Source organism: Trichogramma pretiosum, unplaced genomic scaffold (genome assembly GCF_000599845.2).
Source record: "Trichogramma pretiosum strain Unisexual culture from Peru unplaced genomic scaffold, Tpre_2.0 scaffold97, whole genome shotgun sequence".
NCBI lineage: Eukaryota > Metazoa > Arthropoda > Insecta > Hymenoptera > Trichogrammatidae > Trichogramma > Trichogramma pretiosum.
The window spans coordinates 424,389-435,366 of record NW_019640794.1 but is presented as its reverse complement, the minus strand read 5'-3'; the positions used below and the strand labels follow the sequence as shown (position 1 = coordinate 435,366).

Sequence of the window (10,978 nt, the reverse complement as noted above, 5' to 3'; positions counted from 1 at the left end):
CTCGCCGAATATACACGAATCGAGAAAATTCGGGGTAAACGGTTGCTAGAAGGCAAAGCACGCCGGAAATGTAGGCCAAATAGTTGACGAGTAGGTGTGAAGTATTTTTATTTGTCTACATAAAGAGCGGGACCAGTGGGCCTGACTCGATACGCAGTGCTTCTACTGTCGATTCTCCCTCGGCTTCTCTCTTATATTCTTTCCGCGTCTTCTTTCTCCGCGTTCGTTCTCGGCTCTTGTGATCTTTGCGCGCGTTCGTATTCGGCGCCAAAGACGAAGCTTTTGCTCTCTCGTCTCTTTCTCTTCTTCGCTGCGTTGTACTCTCTATATACACTCGTGTATATGCAGGCGCACACCCGATCGACGAAGGGGATCTTGAGCGTCGCGCATCAGTGGGTGTACAAGGATATAGGTACACGCTCTCCTATATATCGGTAATAATATTCAGTCTATGTATGTATGCGCGAATTCGAATATATAAGAAATTACTCGTACCGTTGCTCTCGCGGTGCTGCTGCTGCTGCTGCTCTGTATGTGTGCGTGCATTGCGTGTACTATGCCCGAGCTTTGATGCACCTACATCGCGTACGCGATAAGAAAAATGCACGCGCGCGCCCGTGGTTTTGCGGCCCGAGACTGCACCAGAGAGTCTTTTATACTGCATATAAGCACCACAATATAGGCTGTGCGATAGTTCGACGCAATGCGAATCGATGCTGAATACAGTCGATATTTTTTCTCTCTCATTCTCTCTCTCTCTCGAAGCCATAGTCTTTCGGTCTCTAGCTCTCGAACGTATACATGCGTACCGTTACGTTAGCGCAGAAGAGTGCGTGTATATGCGCACTCGCCGCCTCTCTATGCATGCACCGTGTGCGCGCGCGCATTTATGCCGTACTGCGGTTACTCTCTGTCTCTCTCTTTCTTTCTCTCCCTCAAGATCGAGCTTCTAATTTTATCATTGCGATGGATTTTGCGCGAAATACGCACCTCCGTGGCTCGTTTTTACTCACACACAACACACATACGCTCAGCGCGCCTTACGATCCGCATTTTCGCGCTCTAGCGAGGCATCGATGAGTAATTGGATACGTGATTTTGCGGCTGTACTCATGTGTGTAGTGCGCCGATATAATACTGCAGCCACAGCTGTGCAGTGCCAGTTGATGATCGCGCATGTGTGCAGCGCGGCGACTTGACCTACAGAGCGAGACGCGACTAGCTAGCGACGACTCGATGAATAAAATCAGCTATTCCTCTGCGGCGTGCACCGCAGTTTTTCCAATTGCTCGAATTGCTATTAGCCAGAAAACAATCGTCATTCCCACGAGAGACATTTCGCACCCGCTTCGCGCCATGCGCTCCATATAAATTTCTCATTTTCACACTTGGCTCTATGTATAATATAACTGACGAAGATCGATCCTCGTTCGCGCGCCAGGTCACAGAGCCGTCGATGTACCCGAGATTATGAAGTGGCCATGAACTACATATACCCTCCCAGGTTTATCTCGGGTATAGATCGAGATCCACGCGCAGTAAAAGAAGCTCAACGCCGCGCGCGCGCTGCACAAAGGCTCCGACTTGGATATTTTTGCCCAACATATTGTTCAACGTGCGAGCCGTCCGCTATTCGTGTATAACCTGCCGCGCTCGAATAATCCCTACTAATTTCACGCATTGACCTCGAGAGAGAGCACATAGCCAGATCGTACGGTTAATATTCGCCTAGCATATAATGGATGCAGCACTGATTATTGTTGTAGCGTGTACAGTCTTTGTATATATGCATACACATGCACCGCTCACGCGTACACATTCTTCGATCGTATTATTGCTGCGTCTTGAAAAACGTCAATTTTTCCGTGCACCTATGTTGTTGCGCTTGTTGGTCGTACAATGATAATGTCCACTTTATCGAGTTCGCGGTACAGTTAAACGTGCAGCTGTCGTTTATATACGTATACATATTCTGTCAGAGGTCGTACACATGCAGTCGAACGCATAGGTCCTATGAGCAGCGAGCGTCATTATATAAACGACGACTAACTGGACCCCCTTACGTTACATGACATCGTTTTGTGCGCGATCGCTGGATCTCAATCTTATATGTGTGCACGCGGTCGAACAATTAAGCCATCAATGGTAGCGTTAGTAAGTAATGACAATATCAATTGTGCCCGTGTGACATCGATTATGGTGTAATACTTTCATTGAAAGTCTCGCGCGGCGTCTCGCCGGCCGGCGGCAATATAATGCCAACAACAACAACAACCACTGCAACCCCCTTCTACTCTCTTCATCCGCAAGCTGCGGATCAATACTGCGGCGTCATCTGCGTCTCATTTTCAGTTCGCTTTTTTTCTCTCTCGATCACTCACTCGTTTGCACGATCACGACGTGTAGAATATGACGCGTGCAGCGATGCGAACTACGACGACGTATTCAAACTATGACAATATTACAAGGAATATTATATATAAACGCACTAGAGCATTATATTCACGAGTATGAGTGACTAATAATTTTCTCCTGCACCTCGTTCGATTGATATGCTATTATGCTACATGCAAATAGAGTCAACTTGACACCGTCGTTCAGAATCATACATTGCATGAACGTAAGTCTTAAATGAGAAATAGATAATTAATATAATTTGCAAAAAATACACAAGTTTGGACTCAAAAATTGTTAAAAATAGACAAAAACGAAAATCCTCTTGCTTGAAAAAGTCAAAAGAAAGGAGTATCTACGTCACGCGGGGTTCCCAGGCGGTCACCCATCCAAGTACTAACCGCGCTCAACTTTGCTTATATTCGGTGATCGGACGAGAACCGTAGTTTTCAAAGTGATATGGACGTAGACATTAGGTGTGATTTCAAAGCAATTCATATCGTACAAGTTTGTAAAAAGTCATATTCAAATGCAACTTTTATAATGAAAATGGCAGTAATGATTAAAGATCTACTACATTCCAAAATTTAAAGGAAGCAAAAAATGCAAAATAACAAGCAATATCTCATAAAATTTACAAAAATGAAAAAAATTATTGTTCAAGAAATCAAAAGGAGAAGTATCTACGTCACGCGGGGTTCCCAGGCGGTCACCCATCCAAGTACTAACCGCGCTCAACTTTGCTTATATTCGGTGATCGGACGAGAACCGTAGTTTTCAAAGTGATATGGACGTAGACATTAGGTGTGTTTTCAAAGCAATTCTAATCGTACAAGTTTGTAAAAAGTCATATTCAAATGCAACTTTTATAATGAAAATTGCAGTAATGATTATAGATCTACTACATTCCAAAATTTAAAGGAAGCAAAAAGTAAAATAACAAGGAATATCTCATAAAATTTTAAAAAATGAAAAAAATATTGTTCAAGAAATCAAAAGTAGAAGTACCTACGTCACGCGGGGTTCCCAGGCGGTCACCCATCCAAGTACTAACCGCGCTCAACTTTGCTTATATTCGGTGATCGGACGAGAACCGTAGTTTTCAAAGTGATATGGACGTAGACTTTAGGTGTGTTTTCAAAGCAATTCATATCGTACAAGTTTGTAAAAAGTCATATTCAAATGCAACTTTTATAATAAAAATTGCAGTAATGATTAAAGATCTACTAAACTCCAAAATTGAAAGAAAGGAAAAAGTAAAATAAGAAGGAATATCTCATAAAATTTAAAAAAATGAAAAAAATATTGTTCAAGAAATCAAAAGGAGAAGTATCTACGTCACGCGGGGTTCCCAGGCGGTCACCCATCCAAGTACTAACCGCGCTCAACTTTGCTTATATTCGGTGATCGGACGAGAACCGTAGTTTTCAAAGTGATATGGACGTAGACATTACGCTTGATTTCGAAGCAATACATAAGGCACAATTTTGTTGAAAGTCATATTTAAAAACTACTTTTATAATAAAATTTGCAGTAACGATTAAATGATGTGCAATGCTCTTCAGTTTTAAGCAAAAAAAGTAAATTAACAAGTAATTGGAATTATTACAAAAAATATAATGTTCAAAGCAGAAGTGATGTCTTTTTTATGCAATCAACCGGTGTTTTCACTGATAAAATGCAATTAGAACGTACTCGAAATCATACTACCTGCCACTTCAAGGTTTTTTGCAATTTTGCAGTATCAACGGTAACTCATATGCTTACGGCAATCAGCTAAAACGTATCTAAATTTGAGTAATTCGGCTGATTTTGTTTCTTATACGTAACAATTATTATCAGAGCTCACTACTAGAGTAATTTTTGGTCGACTTATCAGAATGCACTACTTGATGCACTTTTTATATAATACTACAAAGTTTTTTCTTTTTCGACATTGACGATTTATGCCATTACAATGCCAGAAATATTTTTACGAAGTTTATTAATCTGCATTGATCATTAGTAGTGACTTGGGGCAGATGGCATCTCGTGTTGTAAACGTGTTTACTCTGTATACTAGGTATTATGGAGAAAATGTAATATAATACGTGGGTTGGAGGGGGCTACAAAACAGCATGTTAAAATGTATATTTAAGAAAAACGTGGCTTCTGCAGCCTAGTCATAACTTTCTAACAGTCAGTATACGTTACGACGCCGTAGCGTAGCAGTTAGTAGCAAGTGGTTTTTGTGAAAAAAACAAATATTTTAAAATCAAAGCGAAATATGTTTATGTGTGCGTGTGTGCGCAGAACCACGTCTACGTCCGACAACGAATTTTATGGCAGTTTCGATAGTGGAAGTGTAATTGATATCGCTGATTATGATTTGAAAGTCATCGGTTTGAGCAGAGCAACGGCTCATCTTAGCCGTAAAGAATGTAAAAAAAAGTTAAAAAGTTTTCGAAAAAATGTCCATTTCGAAGTCGAAGCAGAGCGACACGAATTTCTCCGTCAGCTCAAAGATGTCTTTGAAAATTGGCCGGGCCAACTTCCAAAACTTGGAGAAATCTTTCGGCCCGAAGAAATTGACTTTCTTCTCTCGGATTCTATAGATTTCATAGTTAATGATGACCTGGACGAAGATGTTGGACAAATATTCATTCAATTCGTGGTTCGCAGTGGCTACAAGGACAAGCCCAAAATTGATGAACGCGGCAGGCCAGTGTTGCATCGCAACACACCATTGCTTCATGCGACTAGATGTCATTGTAGTACCATTATCCACTTTTTCCTTTTTAAAATCTACAACAGATACGATGTGAATTATACCGACGAGGACGGTTTGACACATTTTCATGTGGCTTGTATAACTGGTCTCCAAAACATTGTCAAAAAATTCCTCAAGTTCGGTCAAGATCCTAATTGTCTCGAGCGAGAAAAGGGTTATTCCTCGCTTCACTTAACTCTGATGTTCAGTAAAATGAATACGGCTAAACTGCGAAGCGGTCAGTATTTGGTTTCCGAATTCATGCAAACATTAGGTTTTTCCGATTTGCTCTCTTTTGGCAACGATAACAAGGAGGTAGTTAAATTGCTGCTGAGAAGTGGTGCCAATCCGACTTTACCTGATAAGGATGGATTGACTCCTTTGCATATTATTTGCATTAGAGAATACGATGATGACTTGGTGGATATATTCTTCCAGTTCACCAACAAAATACAGCAGACGGGGCAGATAGACGCAAAGGACAACTTGGGCCGTACACCACTGCAATTTGCTGTAGCGCATCTTTTGCCGCACGTGGTCGACGTACTCTTGGATCATGGTGCTGATCTGTCTACCTTTGTTTTTTCCACTTGTTTTACCGAGGAACACGAACTGCCAGAGGATAAAAACTTCAAACTAAAACTAGCATCTGGCCTTCTAGCCGTCACCGAACGTCTTGTGAAAAGAGGATACAAATTAGACCGAGACGACGCCCTAACCATCATGAAATTGTTTGCCAAGCACGGATTATTCGTCAAGTCGACGCATCTTGAAAAATCGATGTATGATGACGAGGAGTTTGCAAAAAAAGCGAAAAAATTAATGATGAATCCGAGTCTGTCGCTATACAACTTGATTCAATTACCAGCTAAAAAGGCGGCAACACAACTCACCTTCGACGACTACGTGAAATTTGTGCGCTCAAATAAATTATGGGAGCTCCCTGAAGAGCCTAGTCAGGTTTGTGCTATGCATCTGTGCGAGATAATGTCGAGAGGATTTTTTCATCGATGGGCCCTGAATTGTTTTTTGAAGCTGACGCGCAACAGGTTACCGCTAGAGATCTGTGAAATGATTATCGACGAATCGCTTATGAACGAAGATTTATGGCATATATGCTTGGCTGCTACAGGCCAAAGTTCGTGATAGCTCTTCCATCTTTGTATAAATATATCACGTAGGGTAAAAGTTTAAAAATAGCTGCAGCACATAAAAATCATAAGTATAAAAACTGAATATGATCTCTCTGACATTTGATACTCTGTGACATATGTTTATGTACGCACCTTTAAAACGAAAAAAGGAACATGTTAAAAGCAGATGTTTATCAGCCTCGTTTTCGCTTCAGAGGATAGTTACATGAGTTCTGAGACTACTTATTTTGTGGCTTCCTAGCCACGTAATCTAAAATTATTTTGTTACTAAAGCTCCAAGAGCTCTACGAAGTTTCTTTGTTTGAAAATGAGTGTTACAATCAAATAAATAAAAAATCAAAATAAATAAAGAATTGAATCCATAAACTTGCCAAATTTTTTTATACCCATAAAGAAGTTTTACATTTTGCAGATGTCCTTATACAACTGCTCATTGTTTTTAAAAATAATTTTTATTTGTACTCTCGTCGTGACACCGATGCTTCAAGAGGATCTAAAAAAGGCATACAAAACATCTATATAATCCATAAATCTGATTACCTTTTTTCAACCAAGATTACCATCGGGTTTAAACAATAAAATAAGAAATTAAGATTTAATATCTTGGGAAAATGACAATTCTAAAAAATTTATTGCTGTAAAAAGTAGAAAAAAGGGGTACCTACGTCACGCGGGGTTCCCAGGCGGTCACCCATCCAAGTACTAACCGCGCTCAACTTTGCTTATATTCGGTGATCGGACGAGAACCGTAGTTTTCAAAGTGATATGGACGTAGACATTATGTATGATTTCAAAGCAATTCATAAGTCACAAGTTTGTAAAAAGTCATATTCAAATGCAACTTTTATAATGAAAATTGCAGTAATGATTATAGATCTACTACATTCCAAAATTCAAAGGAAGCAAAAAGTAAAATAACAAGGAATATCTCATAAAATTTTAAAAAATGAAAAAAATATTGTTCAAGAAATCAAAAGGAGAAGTATCTACGTCACGCGGGGTTCCCAGGCGGTCACCCATCCAAGTACTAACCGCGCTCAACTTTGCTTATATTCGGTGATCGGACGAGAACCGTAGTTTTCAAAGTGATATGGACGTAGACATTATGTTTGATTTCGAAGCAATACATAAGGCACAATTTTGTTGAAAGTCATATTTAAAAACTACTTTTATAATAAAATTTGCAGTAACGATTAAATGATGTGCAATGCTCTTCAGTTTTAAGCAAAAAAAGTAAATTAACAAGTAATTGGAATTATTACCAAAAAAATAATGTTCAAAGCAGAAGTGATGTCTTTTTTATGCAATCAACCGGTGTTTTCACTGATAAAATGCAATTAGAACGTCGATTGTGGATACCACGTTAATGACATTTTAAGTATTTTGATTAATCATTTTTCTATCAAAGTCGGGCTCCGCTTTGACAGCAAAGAAACGTTTATTATTACCGCTGGGAAATTTATTTGGGTGAAACATCCCCTGTGGATTGTTGCTCATTTAGCACGTAGATCCCCAGCATACATACATCTAACCCATGTAACCCCAGTGGTTCCCTGCAGCCCGATGATGCATCGAGCGCGTACACAGAAATGCGCACGCATTTAGAGTACTGCCGCACTGCTTGATTTACCTCGTGTAATGAGACGCGTTCCCATATGCAACTCTCAACGCTGCCGACGAACTGCTCGAGTTCCAGTACTATATACGTATAGCACTGGCGTGCACGCGCGCGCGCGTGTGCAAGCGAGCAAGCTCGAGTGCACTTGACACAGATCAAGGACGCGAGCTCGTCGCCTGCTTCCCCTCCCCTTTCCTGGCGTCGTCGCCGCCACCGTCATCCTTCTCGGAGCTCGAGTCGCAACCGCGAGTTGCTCCAGCCACGACATGCACAGCAATATATGTTTGAAGACTTGGGGAGTCGAGCAGCAGAGATCGCGGGGAGGCTAAATTGTCGTAACGTCGCTCCTCGTCGTCGTCGCCACCGCGCATTTGTGGGAAATGGTGCGAGAGGAAAGCATTTTTCGCGTATTTTTATTTGTCATGTAGTGCTCTTTCGCATTCATACGAATGCCCACGAGGAATGTCGGTTTGTAAACGATGACTGCGCTCCACCATCACTGCCTTAGCTGCTACTGCTGCTGCTGCCTACTAGCCTACCGCGCCGCACCGACGCTGATGATCGTTTCACTAATACCATGGAATGTGTGCTTCGAGAGACAGGACACAATTGGCAACGCCTAGTCCAGCTCTCGCTAGTCTAAATTGTTTCTTTCATTAGGCTTTGGTTGTGAAGCGTAATTTGCAGCGCACGACTTTCGACGCCGATAATTCGCTCGAGTTACTTGCAGCACACGAGTCCAACTGTGTGTACCTGCACCACGTAATAATAGTCACGTTATAAATATCGCCAAATAATAGTACGAGTAATGGGTCACTGGGAACATGAAAAAATCAGCACGAGCCGTATACTTCAAAATTTGCTATTTTCACGAAAAAACTGGATTTAAAGAGAGAGAGAGAGAGAGAGAGAGAGAGAGAGAGAGAGAGAGAGAGAGGCTTTGAATTCAAGTTAAAGGCAAGCTGCACGAGTGTAGTTAATCGCCTAGCCGAGCTTATATTTACATTTCATGAACGGTTAATTAAAAAAATACCGAGCGAGCGAGAATTGCACCCATGCGGGCAACTACCGCACTGGGGACCGCTGCTGCTGCTTCAACTGTACATACACACAACACGCGCACTGTGTAGACTGGATCTTTCATAATTATGCACGTTTACGTATAAACGTGGGTTAAATATTTACCTGCAAAGTTGGGAAAATGCTGGTGCTGCTGCTGATGCGCGTGCCCGAGGTAAAAAAAATGCTAATTACAAGTGGCTCGCTCCTATATAAGCTGTTAGCTTCGTTTTCCAATCTGCGAGCGCGAGCACACCACGTCGGTTGTTGTGTGCTGTGTGAATACATCTAATTCGTATAGATCGAGCCGCGGAGGATGTTGAATCCGCATCGATGTCTTCTCTCGTGCATCGGTCTGTGCGGAATATATCTAAGAATTCGAGCTTCGAGCTTGAGAGTCTCAAGCTACCGCGGAAAGGAAATTGCTAATCGCTCGCTCGTTTTATGTGTGTGTGTGTGCTTGGTTGCCTCGATCGAGCAAGAAGAAGCCTGAGAACCGATCGTGACCCGGGAGATGCAAATTTCTAATACTTATACTTATATTATACCAGCGCAGAATGTGTCATGCGCGCAAAAATACGCAAGCTTATACATACTATAACTTTATTGGTATTATACTACGGGCGAGTATTATACTTGGCATTAGTACAGCTTATGCAGGATATCGCGTGGAATTTCATTGAGCGCATGATCGCGCGCGTCGTCGCAGAGGATTACGCGCATTTTTTGCCATGGCGCCAGCCTCGGGGATCGCTGCACTCGAGTGCTTGCACATAGCCAGACGCGCATCGCACATATATATTTATACATATAAACAGCAGCAGAGCAGCAGCGTCCTTTGCTCATGAGGCATCAGAGCCAAGATACTTTATATATTTCTTTATTTTTCACATCGCTTGGAGATCGTGTGCGTATATGAACGTGCGTGTATTCTCTAGTGTGTGTGTGTGTGTGTGTGTGTGTGTGTGTGCTGCATTTACACAGTACGCGCGCGGCTTACACAGCGAGACGTAATAATGGGCCCGGTGTAAGGTCTAGGCCTCGCTTGTTAGACTCACGCGATATATCCCGTGCGCACAGCGCATTGATACTACCCGGGCCCTGGTACGTATCTACCTCGAGAGAGCTTATACATTTGCGCTTATATGTACGAGCTGTGTGTGTGTGTGTGTGTGTGCGAGCACACTTAAAACGACAAAGAAAACCGGGGAAATGCGCGCAACGTCGCAGAGAGCTGTCTCTTTCTCTCTCTCTCTTTCTTTTTCTCGTAGACAACTACTACTGTAGCCAGCTGCGCGCGAGTCGAAGCACAGAGAAAGAGAGAAAGAGAAACACAAGCGAATGCACCACTCAAGCCCATGCTCGCTGCCCACGGACCCATGGCTGTATAGTTGTTGTTAAGCTGCATGAGCCCGTGCCTCGAGCTTGTAGCACACAAACAAACTTGCGCGGATACACATAGATACACACAGACACAAACGGACAAACCGATAGCTGTATACGTATGCAGTGCCGCACAGGGCCTTCTCTGCAAACCTAACCCGATCGAATCGACGCTTCTCGCCGTTTGAGAAGGAAGCCCCGATCCTTCTGCCAAGGGGTTTCGCCGTGTGTACATGAGCCATGGTCATGTTTAACTTCCATCTTTCTTTCTTCGTCTCTCGTTTCTTTTTCTTCCTCCCTCCAGCTCTTTTCTGTCTCTCTGTGTCTGTCTCTGGTATGCTTGTAATAGCGTGTGACTGTTGCGACTCTTTTTTTTTCAGCGAATAGATTAGAATCGGAAACACCGAGTCGTCGTATATATATGCACAATATTCGCGTCCTTCGCGTCGTTTCTTTGCGAGAACACACGAGTAGAGGCGCACAACTTTATTATTAGAATTTTTCGTCAAAACTCGCAATTGTCTGCGAAACGCGCGTCTCTGGTATGTTGCAATTCTCTATATCCATTGGGGACGTAGGAGGGTGTTCTTACTGTGCGGCACGCAAACGCGTACCAGCCTG

At 42.4% G+C, this 10,978-nt stretch overlaps 6 non-coding genes across 6 annotated transcripts; all 6 read right to left on the bottom strand.

The window, feature by feature from the left end:
* Positions 1 to 2,746: 2,746 nt before the first annotated feature.
* LOC111693331 lies at positions 2,747 to 2,865 on the bottom strand. The gene has a single exon (XR_002763393.1). It is a non-coding gene; the product is annotated as a 5S ribosomal RNA (ribosomal RNA).
* A 209-nt stretch (positions 2,866 to 3,074) lies between these two features.
* On the bottom strand, positions 3,075 to 3,193 carry LOC111693330. Its single transcript, XR_002763392.1, has one exon. It is a non-coding gene; the product is annotated as a 5S ribosomal RNA (ribosomal RNA).
* A 206-nt stretch (positions 3,194 to 3,399) lies between these two features.
* On the bottom strand, positions 3,400 to 3,518 carry LOC111693345. The gene has a single exon (XR_002763401.1). It is a non-coding gene; the product is annotated as a 5S ribosomal RNA (ribosomal RNA).
* Positions 3,519 to 3,724: 206 nt separating this feature from the next.
* Positions 3,725 to 3,843, bottom strand: LOC111693353. The gene has a single exon (XR_002763405.1). It is a non-coding gene; the product is annotated as a 5S ribosomal RNA (ribosomal RNA).
* A 3,112-nt stretch (positions 3,844 to 6,955) lies between these two features.
* LOC111693344 lies at positions 6,956 to 7,074 on the bottom strand. The gene has a single exon (XR_002763400.1). It is a non-coding gene; the product is annotated as a 5S ribosomal RNA (ribosomal RNA).
* A 206-nt stretch (positions 7,075 to 7,280) lies between these two features.
* LOC111693352 lies at positions 7,281 to 7,399 on the bottom strand. Its single transcript, XR_002763404.1, has one exon. It is a non-coding gene; the product is annotated as a 5S ribosomal RNA (ribosomal RNA).
* Between the last annotated feature and the right edge of the window lie 3,579 nt (positions 7,400 to 10,978).